Below are 16,278 nucleotides of genomic sequence, written 5' to 3' on the forward strand. Positions count from 1 at the left end.
TGAAACACAGAAGTTGCATCCGAATTAAATACAAAAGGCACAATGACGACCCAAGTACAAGAAGACTGGCTCTTGTTACTGTCTATGTTTTGAACCATTTTTGTGACACTAGTTATAGATTCCGATGCTTCCCTTCAGGTTTTCTGTATCCCTCTGACCTAATTATTGACGATGAAACACAGAAATTGCATCTTAACTAAATACAAAAGGCACAATGACGACTTAAGTACAAGAAGACTGACTCTTCTTACTGTCAATGCTTTCTACCATTCCTGTAACACTAGTTATAGATTACGATGCTTTACGTCTGGTTTACTGTAGTCCTCTGACCTTCTTATTGACGATGAAACACAGAAATTGCATCTTAATTAAATACAAAAGGCACAATGCCGACCTCAGTACAAGAATACTGACTCTTCTTACTGTCTATGTTTTTAACCGTCGCTGAGACACTAGTTATAGATTCCGATGCTTCTCTCCAGGTATACTGTATCCCTTGAAATTCTTATTGACGATGAAACACAGAAATTGCATCGGAATTAAATACAAAAGTTACAATGCAGACTTAAGTACAAGACGACTGACCCTTCTTACTGTCTATGTTTTGAACCATTCCTGTGAAAGTAGTTACAGATTCCGATGCTTAACTTCAGGTTTACTGTATCCCTCTGACCTTCTTATTGACGATGAAACACAGAAATTGCATCGGAATTAAATAGAAAAGGCACAATGCCGACTTAAGTACAAGACGACTGACTCTTCTTACTGTTTATGTTTTGACCCATTCCTGTGACACTAGTTATAGATTCCGATGCTTAACTCCAGGTTTACTGCATCCCTTGGACCTTCTTATTGACAATGAAACACAGAAATTGCATCGGAATTAAGTACAAAAGGCACAATGCCAACTTAAGTACAAGAAGACTGACTCTTCTTACTGACTATGCTTTGAACCATTCCTGTGACACTAGTTATAGATTCCGATGCTTCACTTCAGGTTTACTGTATCCCTTGGACCCTCGTATTGACGATGAAACACAGAAATTGCATCGGAATTATTTACAAAAGGCACAATTCCGACGTAAGTTCAAGATGACTGACTCTTCTTACTGTCTATGTTTTGAACCATTCCTGTGACACTAGTTATAGATTCCGATGCTTCACTCCAGGTTTACTGTGTCCCATGGACCTTCTTATTGACGATGATACACAGAAATTGCATCGGAATTAAATACAAAAGGCACAATGCCGACTTAAGTACAAGAAGACTGACTCTTCTTACTGACTATGTTTTGAACCACTCCTGTGACACTAGTAATAGTTTCCGATGCTTCACTTCAGGTTTACTGTGTCCCTCAGACCTTGTTATTGAAGATGAAACACAGAAATTGCATCGGAATAAAATACAAAACTCACAATGCCGACATAAGTACGAGAAGACTGGCTCTTCCTAGTGTCTATGTTTTGAACCACTTCTGTGACACTACTTATAGATTCCGATCCTTCACTTAGGGTTAACTGTATCCCTCTGACCTTCTTATTGACGATGAAACACAGAAATTGCATCGGAATTAAATAGAAAAGGCACAATGCCGACTTATGTACAAGACGACTGACTCTTTTTACTGTCTATGTTTTGAACCATTCCTGTGAAAGTAGTTACAGATTCCGATGCTTAACTTCAGGTTTACTGTATCCCTCTGACCTTCTTGTTGACGATGAAACACACAAATTGCATCGGAATTAAATAGAAAAGGCACAATGCCGACTTAAGTACAAGACGACTGACTCTTCTTACTGACTATGTTTTGAACCATTCCTGTGACACTAGTTATAGATTCCCATGCTTCACTCCAGGTTTACTGTATCCCTTGGACCTTCTTATTGACGATGAAACACAGAAAATGCATCAGAATTAAAAAGAAAAGGCACAATGCCGACTTAAGTACAAGACGACTGACTCTTCTTATTGTCTATGTTTTGAACCATTCCTGTGACACTAGTTATAGATTCCGATGCTTCACTACAGGTTTACTGTATACGTCTGACCTTCTTATTGACGATGAATCACAGAAATTGCATCGTTATTAAGTACAAAAGGCACAATGCCGACTTAAGTACAAGAATACTGACTCTTCTTATTGTCTATGTTTTGAACCATCCCTGTGACACTAGTTATAGATTCCGATACTTCACTCCAGGTTTACTGTATCCTTTGGACCTTCTTATTTACGATGAGTCACAGAAATTGCATCGGAATTAAATTGGAAAGGCACAATACCGACTTAAGCACAAGAAGACTGACTCTTCTTACTGACTATGCTTTGAACCATTCCTGTGACACTAGTTATAGATTCCGGGGCTTCATTTCAGGTTTACTGTATCCCTTGGACCTTCGTATTGACGATGAAACACAGACATTGCATCAGAATTAAATACAAAAGGTACAATGCCAACTTAAGTACAAGTAGACTGACTCTTCTTACTGTCTGTTATGAACCTAACCTGTGAGACCAGTTTTAGATTCCGATGCTTCACTTCAGGTTTACTGTATCCCTTGGACCTTTTTATTGACGATGAAACAAAAAAATTGCATCGGAATTAAATACAAAAGGCACAATGCCGACTTAAGAACTAGACGACTGACTCTTCTTACTGTCTATGCTTTGAATGATTCCTGTGAGACCACTTTTAGATTACGATGCTTACCTTCAGGTTTACTGTATCCATTGGGCCTTCTTATTGACGATGAAACACAGAAATTGCATCGGAATTAAATACAAAGGGCACAATGCCGACGTAAGTTCAAGAAGACCGACTCTTCTTACTGTCTATGTTTTGAACCATTCATGTGACACTAGTTATAGATTCCGATGCTTCACTCCAGGTTTACTGTATCCCTTGTACCTTCTCATTGACGATGTAACACAGAAATTGCATCAGAATTAAATACAAAAGGCAGAATGCCGTCTGTAGTACAAGAATACTGAATTTTCTTACTGACTATGTTTTGAATTATTCCTGTGACACTAGTTATAGATTCCGATGCTTCACTCCATCTTTACTGTATCCCTTGGACCTTCATATTGACGATGAAACACAGAAATTGAATCGGAATTAAATACAATAGGCACAATGCCGTCTTAAGTACAAGAAGACTGACTTATCTTACTGTCTATGTTTTGAACCTGCCATGTGACACTCGTTATAGATTCCGATGCTTCACTCCAGGTTTACTGTATCTCTTATACCTTCTCATTGACGATGAATCACAGAAATTGCATTGGAATTAAATAGAAAAGGCACAATCCCTACATAAGTACAAGAAGACTGACTCTTCCTACTGTCTATGTTTTGAACCATTCGTGTGACACTAGTTATAGATTCCGATGCTTCACATCATGTTTACTGTATCCCTCTTACCTTCGTATTGACGATGAAACACAGAAATTGCATGGGAAATAAATACAAAAGGCACAATGCCGGCTTAAGTACAAGAATACTGACTCTTCTTACTGTCTATGATTTGAACCATCCCTGTGACACTAGTTATAGACTCCGATGCTTCACTCCAGGTTTACTGTATCCCTAGGACATTCTTATTGACGATGAAACACAGAAATTGCATCGGAATTAAATACAAACGGCACAAGGCCGACTTAAGTATAGGTAAACCGACTCTTCTTACTGACCATGATTTGAACCATTCCGATGCTTCACTCCAGGTTTACTGGATCCCTTGCACCTTCGTATTGACGATGAAACACAGACATTGCATCAGAATTAAATACAAAAGGTACAATGCCGATTTAAGTGGAAGAAGACTGACTCTTCTTACTGACTATGTTTCAACCGTTCCTGTGACACTAGTTATAGATTCCGATGCTTCTCTTCAGGTTTACTGTATCCCTTGGACTTCTTATTGACGATGAAACACAGAAATTGCATCGGAATTAAATACAAAAGGCACAATGCCGACTTAAGTACAAAAAGACCTACTCTTCCTACTGTCTATGATTTGAACCATTCCTGTGACACTAGTTATAGATTCCGATGCTTCATTTCAGGTGTATTGTATCGCTTGGAGCTTCTTGTTGACGATGAAAGACAGAAATTGCATCGGAATTAAATACAAAAGGCACAATGCCGACTTAAGTACAAGAAGACTGACTCTTCTTACTGACTATGTTTTGAACCATTCCTGTGACACTAGTTATAGTTTCCGATGCTTCACTCCAGGTTTACTGTATACCTTGGACATCCTTATTGACGATGAAACACAGAAATTGCATCGGAATTAAATACAAGAAGCACAATGCCGACTTAAGTACAAGAAGACTGACTCTTCTTACTGTCTATGTTTTGAACCATTCCTGTGACACTAGTTATAGATTCCGATGCTTCACTAAAGGTTTACCGTATCCCTTGGACCTTCTTATTAACGATAAAACACAGAAATTGCATCGGAATGAAATACAAAAGGCACAATGCCGACTTAAGTACAAGAAGACTGACCCTTCTTACTGACTATGTTTTGAACAATTCCTGTGACACTAGTTATAGATTCCGATGCTTCACTTCAGAATTACTGTATCCCATGGACTTTCTTATTGACGATGAAGCACAGAAATTGCATCGGAATTAAATAGAAATGGCAAAATGCCGGCTTAAGTACAAGAAGACTGACTCTTCCTACTGTCTATGTTTTGAATCATTCCTGTGACACTAGTTATAGTTTCTAATGCTTAACTACAGGTTTACTGTATCCCTCCGACCTTCTTATTGACGATGAAACACATAAATTGCATCGGAATTAAATAAAAAGGCACAATGCCGACTTAAGTACAACAAGACTGACTCTTCCTACTGTCTATGTTTTGAACCATTCCTGTGACACTAGTTATAGGTTCCGATGCTTCACTTCAGGTTTACTGTATCGCTTGGACCTACTTATTGACGATGAAACACAGAAATTGCATCGGAATTAAACACAAAAGGCACAATGCCGACTTAAGTACAAGAATACTGACTCTTCTTGCTGACTATGTTTAAACCTTTCCTGTGACACTAGTTATAGATTCCGATGCTTAACTTCAGGTTTACTGTATCCCTCTGACCTTCTTATTGACGATGACACACAGAAATTGCATCGGAATTAAATACAGAAGACACAATGCCGACTTAAGTACAAGAAGACTGACTCTTCTTACTGACTAGGTTTTGAACCATTCCTGTGACACCAGTTACGGATTCCGATGCTTCACTTCAGGTTTACTGTATCCCTCTTACCTTCTTATTGACGATTTAACACAGAAATTGCATCGGAATTAAATACAAAAGGCACAATGCCGGCTTAAGAACAAGAAGACTGACTCTTCTTACTGACTATGTTTTGAACCATTCCTGTGACACTAGTTATTGATTCCGATGCTTCACTCCCGGTTTACTGTATCCCTTGGACCTTCTTAATGACGATGAAACACAGATATTGCATCGGAATTAAATACAAAAGGCACAATGCCGACTTAAGTACAAGAAGACTGACTCTTCTTACTGACTATGTTTTAAAACCATTCCTGTGACACTAGTTATAGATTCCGATGCTTCACATCAGGTTTACTGTATCCCTCTGACCTTATTATTGACGATGAAACACAGGTATTAAATATTAATTAAATACAAAAGGCACAATGCCGACTTCAGTACAAGATCACTGACTCTTCTTACTGTCTATGGTTTGAACCATTCCTGTGACACTAGTTATAGATTCCGATGCTTCACTTCGGGTTTACTGTATCCCTCTGACCTTCTTATTGACGATCAAACACAGAAAATTCATCGGAATTAAATACAAAAGGCACCATGCTGACCCAAGTACAAGAAGACTGGCTCTTCTTACTCTCTATGTTTTGAACCATTCCTGTGACACTAGATATAGATTCAGATGCTTCACTTCAGGTTTACTGTATCCAGCTGACCTTCTTATTGACGATGAAGCACATAAATTGCATCGGAATTAAATACAAAAGGCACAATGCCGACTAATGAACAAGAAGACTGACTCTACTTACTGTTTATGTTTTGAAATATTCCTGTGACAGTAGTTATAGATTCTGATGCTTCACTTCAGGTTTACAATTACCAGCTGACCTTCTTATTGACGATGAAACACAGAAATTGCATTGGAATTAAATACATAAGGCACGATGCCGACTTAAGTACAAGAAAGCTGACTCTTCTTACTGTCTATGTTTTGAACCATTCCTGTGACACTAGTCATGGATTCCGATGCTGCACTTCAGGTTTACTGTATCCCTCTGACCTTCTTATTGACGATGAAACACACAAATTGCAGCGGAAAATAAATACAAAAGGCACAATGCCGACTTAAGTACAAGAAGATTGACTCTTCCTACTGTCTACGATTTGAACCATTCCTGTGACACTAGTTATAGATTCCGATGCATCACTTTAGGTTTACTGTATCCCTCTGACGCTCTTATTGACGATGAAACACAGAAGTTGCATCCGAATTAAATACAAAAGGCACAATGACGACCCAAGTACAAGAAGACTGGCTCTTGTTACTGTCTATGTTTTGAACCATTTTTGTGACACTAGTTATAGATTCCGATGCTTCCCTTCAGGTTTTCTGTATCCCTCTGACCTAATTATTGACGATGAAACACAGAAATTGCATCTTAACTAAATACAAAAGGCACAATGACGACTTAAGTACAAGAAGACTGACTCTTCTTACTGTCAATGCTTTCTACCATTCCTGTAACACTAGTTATAGATTACGATGCTTTACGTCTGGTTTACTGTAGTCCTCTGACCTTCTTATTGACGATGAAACACAGAAATTGCATCTTAATTAAATACAAAAGGCACAATGCCGACCTCAGTACAAGAATACTGACTCTTCTTACTGTCTATGTTTTTAACCGTCGCTGAGACACTAGTTATAGATTCCGATGCTTCTCTCCAGGTATACTGTATCCCTTGAAATTCTTATTGACGATGAAACACAGAAATTGCATCGGAATTAAATACAAAAGTTACAATGCAGACTTAAGTACAAGACGACTGACCCTTCTTACTGTCTATGTTTTGAACCATTCCTGTGAAAGTAGTTACAGATTCCGATGCTTAACTTCAGGTTTACTGTATCCCTCTGACCTTCTTATTGACGATGAAACACAGAAATTGCATCGGAATTAAATAGAAAAGGCACAATGCCGACTTAAGTACAAGACGACTGACTCTTCTTACTGTTTATGTTTTGACCCATTCCTGTGACACTAGTTATAGATTCCGATGCTTAACTCCAGGTTTACTGCATCCCTTGGACCTTCTTATTGACAATGAAACACAGAAATTGCATCGGAATTAAGTACAAAAGGCACAATGCCAACTTAAGTACAAGAAGACTGACTCTTCTTACTGACTATGCTTTGAACCATTCCTGTGACACTAGTTATAGATTCCGATGCTTCACTTCAGGTTTACTGTATCCCTTGGACCCTCGTATTGACGATGAAACACAGAAATTGCATCGAAATTATTTACAAAAGGCACAATTCCGACGTAAGTTCAAGATGACTGACTCTTCTTACTGTCTATGTTTTGAACCATTCCTGTGACACTAGTTATAGATTCCGATGCTTCACTCCAGGTTTACTGTGTCCCATGGACCTTCTTATTGACGATGAAACACAGAAATTGCATCGGAATTAAATACAAAAGGCACAATGCCGACTTAAGTACAAGAAGACTGACTCTTCTTACTGACTATGTTTTGAACCACTCCTGTGACACTAGTAATAGTTTCCGATGCTTCACTTCAGGTTTACTGTGTCCCTCAGACCTTGTTATTGAAGATGAAACACAGAAATTGCATCGGAATAAAATACAAAACTCACAATGCCGACATAAGTACGAGAAGACTGGCTCTTCCTAGTGTCTATGTTTTGAACCACTTCTGTGACACTACTTATAGATTCCGATCCTTCACTTAGGGTTAACTGTATCCCTCTGACCTTCTTATTGACGATGAAACACAGAAATTGCATCGGAATTAAATAGAAAAGGCACAATGCCGACTTATGTACAAGACGACTGACTCTTTTTACTGTCTATGTTTTGAACCATTCCTGTGAAAGTAGTTACAGATTCCGATGCTTAACTTCAGGTTTACTGTATCCCTCTGACCTTCTTGTTGACGATGAAACACACAAATTGCATCGGAATTAAATAGAAAAGGCACAATGCCGACTTAAGTACAAGACGACTGACTCTTCTTACTGACTATGTTTTGAACCATTCCTGTGACACTAGTTATAGATTCCCATGCTTCACTCCAGGTTTACTGTATCCCTTGGACCTTCTTATTGACGATGAAACACAGAAAATGCATCAGAATTAAAAAGAAAAGGCACAATGCCGACTTAAGTACAAGACGACTGACTCTTCTTATTGTCTATGTTTTGAACCATTCCTGTGACACTAGTTATAGATTCCGATGCTTCACTACAGGTTTACTGTATACGTCTGACCTTCTTATTGACGATGAATCACAGAAATTGCATCGTTATTAAGTACAAAAGGCACAATGCCGACTTAAGTACAAGAATACTGACTCTTCTTATTGTCTATGTTTTGAACCATCCCTGTGACACTAGTTATAGATTCCGATACTTCACTCCAGGTTTACTGTATCCTTTGGACCTTCTTATTTACGATGAGTCACAGAAATTGCATCGGAATTAAATTGGAAAGGCACAATACCGACTTAAGCACAAGAAGACTGACTCTTCTTACTGACTATGTTTTGAACCATTCCTGTGACACTAGTTATAGATTCCGGGGCTTCATTTCAGGTTTACTGTATCCCTTGCACCTTCGTATTGACGATGAAACACAGACATTGCATCAGAATTAAATACAAAATGTACAATGCCAACTTAAGTACAAGTAGACTGACTCTTCTTACTGTCTGTTATGAACCTAACCTGTGAGACCAGTTTTAGATTCCGATGCTTCACTTCAGGTTTACTGTATCCCTTGGACCTTTTTATTGACGATGAAACAAAAAAATTGCATCGGAATTAAATACAAAAGGCACAATGCCGACTTAAGAACTAGACGACTGACTCTTCTTACTGTCTATGCTTTGAATGATTCCTGTGAGACCACTTTTAGATTACGATGCTTACCTTCAGGTTTACTGTATCCATTGGGCCTTCTTATTGACGATGAAACACAGAAATTGCATCGGAATTAAATACAAAGGGCACAATGCCGACGTAAGTTCAAGAAGACCGACTCTTCTTACTGTCTATGTTTTGAACCATTCATGTGACACTAGTTATAGATTCCGATGCTTCACTCCAGGTTTACTGTATCCCTTGTACCTTCTCATTGACGATGTAACACAGAAATTGCATCAGAATTAAATACAAAAGGCAGAATGCCGTCTGTAGTACAAGAATACTGAATTTTCTTACTGACTATGTTTTGAATTATTCCTGTGACACTAGTTATAGATTCCGATGCTTCACTCCATCTTTACTGTATCCCTTGGACCTTCATATTGACGATGAAACACAGAAATTGAATCGGAATTAAATACAATAGGCACAATGCCGTCTTAAGTACAAGAAGACTGACTTATCTTACTGTCTATGTTTTGAACCTGCCATGTGACACTCGTTATAGATTCCGATGCTTCACTCCAGGTTTACTGTATCTCTTATACCTTCTCATTGACGATGAATCACAGAAATTGCATTGGAATTAAATAGAAAAGGCACAATCCCTACATAAGTACAAGAAGACTGACTCTTCCTACTGTCTATGTTTTGAACCATTCGTGTGACACTAGTTATAGATTCCGATGCTTCACATCATGTTTACTGTATCCCTCTTACCTTCGTATTGACGATGAAACACAGAAATTGCATGGGAAATAAATACAAAAGGCACAATGCCGGCTTAAGTACAAGAATACTGACTCTTCTTACTGTCTATGATTTGAACCATCCCTGTGACACTAGTTATAGACTCCGATGCTTCACTCCAGGTTTACTGTATCCCTAGGACATTCTTATTGACGATGAAACACAGAAATTGCATCGGAATTAAATACAAACGGCACAAGGCCGACTTAAGTATAGGTAAACTGACTCTTCTTACTGACCATGATTTGAACCATTCCGATGCTTCACTCCAGGTTTACTGGATCCCTTGCACCTTCGTATTGACGATGAAACACAGACATTGCATCAGAATTAAATACAAAAGGTACAATGCCGATTTAAGTGGAAGAAGACTGACTCTTCTTACTGACTATGTTTCAACCGTTCCTGTGACACTAGTTATAGATTCCGATGCTTCTCTTCAGGTTTACTGTATCCCTTGGACTTCTTATTGACGATGAAACACAGAAATTGCATCGGAATTAAATACAAAAGGCACAATGCCGACTTAAGTACAAAAAGACCTACTCTTCCTACTGTCTATGATTTGAACCATTCCTGTGACACTAGTTATAGATTCCGATGCTTCATTTCAGGTGTATTGTATCGCTTGGAGCTTCTTGTTGACGATGAAAGACAGAAATTGCATCGGAATTAAATACAAAAGGCACAATGCCGACTTAAGTACAAGAAGACTGACTCTTCTTACTGACTATGTTTTGAACCATTCCTGTGACACTAGTTATAGTTTCCGATGCTTCACTCCAGGTTTACTGTATACCTTGGACATCCTTATTGACGATGAAACACAGAAATTGCATCGGAATTAAATACAAGAAGCACAATGCCGACTTAAGTACAAGAAGACTGACTCTTCTTACTGTCTATGTTTTGAACCATTCCTGTGACACTAGTTATAGATTCCGATGCTTCACTAAAGGTTTACCGTATCCCTTGGACCTTCTTATTAACGATAAAACACAGAAATTGCATCGGAATGAAATACAAAAGGCACAATGCCGACTTAAGTACAAGAAGACTGACCCTTCTTACTGACTATGTTTTGAACAATTCCTGTGACACTAGTTATAGATTCCGATGCTTCACTTCAGAATTACTGTATCCCATGGACTTTCTTATTGACGATGAAGCACAGAAATTGCATCGGAATTAAATAGAAATGGCAAAATGCCGGCTTAAGTACAAGAAGACTGACTCTTCCTACTGTCTATGTTTTGAATCATTCCTGTGACACTAGTTATAGTTTCTAATGCTTAACTACAGGTTTACTGTATCCCTCCGACCTTCTTATTGACGATGAAACACATAAATTGCATCGGAATTAAATAAAAAGGCACAATGCCGACTTAAGTACAACAAGACTGACTCTTCCTACTGTCTATGTTTTGAACCATTCCTGTGACACTAGTTATAGGTTCCGATGCTTCACTTCAGGTTTACTGTATCGCTTGGACCTACTTATTGACGATGAAACACAGAAATTGCATCGGAATTAAACACAAAAGGCACAATGCCGACTTAAGTACAAGAATACTGACTCTTCTTGCTGACTATGTTTAAACCTTTCCTGTGACACTAGTTATAGATTCCGATGCTTAACTTCAGGTTTACTGTATCCCTCTGACCTTCTTATTGACGATGACACACAGAAATTGCATCGGAATTAAATACAGAAGACACAATGCCGACTTAAGTACAAGAAGACTGACTCTTCTTACTGACTAGGTTTTGAACCATTCCTGTGACACCAGTTACGGATTCCGATGCTTCACTTCAGGTTTACTGTATCCCTCTTACCTTCTTATTGACGATTTAACACAGAAATTGCATCGGAATTAAATACAAAAGGCACAATGCCGGCTTAAGAACAAGAAGACTGACTCTTCTTACTGACTATGTTTTGAACCATTCCTGTGACACTAGTTATTGATTCCGATGCTTCACTCCCGGTTTACTGTATCCCTTGGACCTTCTTAATGACGATGAAACACAGATATTGCATCGGAATTAAATACAAAAGGCACAATGCCGACTTAAGTACAAGAAGACTGACTCTTCTTACTGACTATGTTTTAAAACCATTCCTGTGACACTAGTTATAGATTCCGATGCTTCACTCCAGGTTTACTGAATACCTTGGAATTCCTTATTGACAATGAAACACAGAAATTGCATCTGAATTAAATACAAAAGGCACAATGCCGACTTAAGTACAAGAAGACTGACTCTTCTTACTGTCTATGATTTGAACCATTCCTGTGACACTAGTTATAGATTCCGATGCTTTACTCCAGGTTTACTGTATCCCTTGGACCTTCTTATTAACGATAAACCACAGAAATTGCATCGGAATTAAATACAAAAGGCACAATGCCGACTTAAGTACAAGAAGACTGACCCTTCTTACTGAATTTGTTTTGAAAAATTCCTGTGACACTAGTTATAGATTCCGATGCTTAACTTCAGGTTTACTGTATCCCATGGACCTTCTTATTGACGATGAAACACAGAAATTGCATCGGAATTAAATAGAAAAGGGACAATGCCGACCTAAGTACAAGAAGACTGACTGTTCTCACTGTCAATGTTTTGAACCACTCCTGTGACAGTAGTTATAGATTCCGATGCTTAACTTCAGTTTTACTGTATCCCTCTGACCTTCTTATTGACGATGAAACACAGAAATTGTATCGGAATTAAATACAAAAGGCACAATGCCGACTTAAGAACAAGAAGACTGACTCTCCTTACTGACAATGATTTGAACCAATCCTGTGACACTAGTTATAGATTCCGATGCCTGCCTTCAGGTTTACTGTATCCCTTGGACCTTCTTATTGACGATGAAATACAGAAATTGCATCGGAATTTAATACAAAAAGCACAATGCCGACTTAAGTACATGAAGACTCACTTTTCTTACTGACTATGTTTTGAACCATTCCTGTGACACTAGTTATTGATTCCGATGCGTCACACCCGGTTTACTGTATCCCTTGGACCTTCTTAATGACGATGAAAAACAGATATTGCATCGGAATTAAATACAAAAGGCACAATGCCGACTTAAGTACAAGAAGACTGACTCTTCTTACTGACTATGTTTTAAAACCATTCCTGTGACACTAGTTATTGATTCCGATGCTTCACTCCCGGTTTACTGTATCCCTTGGACCTTCGTAATGACGATGAAACACAGATATTGCATCGGAATTAAATACAAAAGGCACAATGCCGACTTAAGTACAAGAAGACTGACTCTTCTTACTGACTATGTTTTAAAACCATTCCTGTGACACTAGTTATAGATTCCGATGCTTCACTCCAGGTTTACTGAATACCTTGGAATTCCTTATTGACGATGAAACACAGAAATTGCATCGGAATTAAATACCAAAGACACAATGCCGACTTAAGTACAAGAAGACTGACTCTTCTTACTGTCTACGTTTTGAACCATTCCTGTGACACTAGTCATGGATTCCGATGCTGCACTTCAGGTTTACTGTATCCCTCTGACCTCCTTATTGACGATGAAACACAGAAATTGCATCTTAATTAAATACAAAAGGCACAATGCCGACTTAAGTACAAGAAGACTCACTCTTCTTACTGTCAATGTTTCTACCATTCCTGTGACACTAGTTATAGATTCCGATGCTTCGCTACCGGTTTGCTGTATCCCTCTGATCTTCTTATTGACGATGAAACACAGAAATTGCATCGGAATTAAACATAAAAGACACAATGCCGACATAAGTACACAAAGACTGACTCTTCTTACTCTCTATGTTTGAACCATTCCTGTGACACTAGTTATGGATTCCGATGCTTCACTTCAGGTTTACTGTATCCCTCTGACCTTCTTATTGTCGACGAAACACAGAAATTGCATCGGAATTAAATACAAAAGGCCCAAAGCCGACTCAAGTACAAGAAGACTGACTCTTCTTACTGTCTATGTTTTGAACCATTCCTGTGACACTAGTTATAGATTCCGATGCTTCACTTCAGGTTTACTGTATCCCTCTGACCTCCTTATTGACGATCAAAAACAGAAAATTCATCGGAATTATATACAAAAAGCACAATGCCGACTCAAGTACAAGAAAACTGGCTCTTCTTACTGTCTATGTTTTGAACCATTCCTGTGACACTAGTTATAGATTCCGATGCTTCACTACAGGTTTACTGTATCCAGCTGACCTTCTTATTGACGATGAAGCACAGAAATTGCATAGGAATTGAATACAAATGGCACAATGCCGACTGAAGTACAAGAAGACTGACTCTTCTTACTGTCTACGTTTTGAACCATTCCTGTGACACTAGTTATAGATTCCGATGCTTCACTTCAGTTTTACTGTATCCCTCTGACCTTTTTATTGACGATGAAACACAGAAATTGCATCGGAATTAAATACAAAAGGCACAATTCCGACTTAAATACAAGAAGACTGACTCTTCCAACTGTCTATGTTTGAACCATTCCTGTGACACTAGTTTTAGATTCCGATGCTTCACTTCAGGTTTTCTGTATCCCTCTGACCTCCTTATTGACGATGAAACACAGAAATTGCATCTTAATTAAATACAAAAGGCACAATGCCGACGTAAGTACAAGAAGACTCACTCTTCTTACTGTCAATGTTTCTACAATTCCTGTGAAACTAGTTATAGATTCCGATGCTTCACTACAGGTTTACTGTATCCCTCTGATCTTCTTATTGACGATGAAACACAGAAATTGCATCGGAATTAAATATAAAAGGCACAATGCCGACTTAAGTACACAAAGACTGACTCTTCTTATTCTCTATGTTTGAACCATTCCTGTGACACTAGTTATGGATTCCGATGCTTCACTTCAGGTTTACTGTATCCCTCTGACCTTCTTATTGTCGACGAAACACAGAAATTGCATCGGAATTAAATACAAAAGGCACAATGCCGACTTAAGTACAAGAAAACTGACTCTTCTTACTGTCTATGTTTTGAACCATTCCTGTGACACGAGTTATAGATTCCGATGCTTCACTTCAGTTTTACTGTATCCCTCTGACCTTCTTATTGACGATGAAACACAGAAACTGCATCGAAATTAAATACAAAAGGCACAATGCCGACTTAAGTTCAAGAAGACTGACTCTTCTTAATGTCTATGATTTGGACCATTTTTGTGACACTAGTTATTGATTCCGATGCTTTACTTCAGGTTTATTGTACCCAGCTGACCTTCTTATTGACGATGAAACACAGAAATTGCATCGGCATTTTATACAAAAGGCACAATGCCGACTTAAGTACAAGAAGACTAACTCTTCTTACTGTCTATGTATTGGACCATTCCTGTGACACTAGTTATAGATTACGATGCTTTACGTCTGGTTTACTGTAGTCCTCTGACCTTCTTATTGACGATGAAACACAGAAATTGCATCTTAATTAAATACAAAAGGCACAATGCCGACTTCAGTACAAGAAGATTGACTCTTCTTACTGTCTATGATTTGAACCATTCCTGTGACACTAGTTATAGATTCCGATGCTTCACATCAGGTTTACTGTATCCCTCTGACCTTATTATTGACGATGAAACACAGGTATTAAATATTAATTAAATACAAAAGGCACAATGCCGACTTCAGTACAAGATCACTGACTCTTCTTACTGTCTATGGTTTGAACCATTCCTGTGACACTAGTTATAGATTCCGATGCTTCACTTCGGGTTTACTGTATCCCTCTGACCTTCTTATTGACGATCAAACACAGAAAATTCATCGGAATTAAATACAAAAGGCACCATGCTGACCCAAGTACAAGAAGACTGGCTCTTCTTACTCTCTATGTTTTGAACCATTCCTGTGACACTAGATATAGATTCAGATGCTTCACTTCAGGTTTACTGTATCCAGCTGACCTTCTTATTGACGATGAAGCACATAAATTGCATCGGAATTAAATACAAAAGGCACAATGCCGACTAATGAACAAGAAGACTGACTCTACTTACTGTTTATGTTTTGAAATATTCCTGTGACAGTAGTTATAGATTCCGATGCTTCACTTCAGGTTTACAATTACCAGCTGACCTTCTTATTGACGATGAAACACAGAAATTGCATTGGAATTAAATACATAAGGCACGATGCCGACTTAAGTACAAGAAAGCTGACTCTTCTTACTGTCTATGTTTTGAACCATTCCTGTGACACTAGTCATGGATTCCGATGCTGCACTTCAGGTTTACTGTATCCCTCTGACCTTCTTATTG

This window comes from Schistocerca piceifrons, chromosome 9 (genome assembly GCF_021461385.2).
Source record: "Schistocerca piceifrons isolate TAMUIC-IGC-003096 chromosome 9, iqSchPice1.1, whole genome shotgun sequence".
NCBI classification, from domain to species: domain Eukaryota; kingdom Metazoa; phylum Arthropoda; class Insecta; order Orthoptera; family Acrididae; genus Schistocerca; species Schistocerca piceifrons.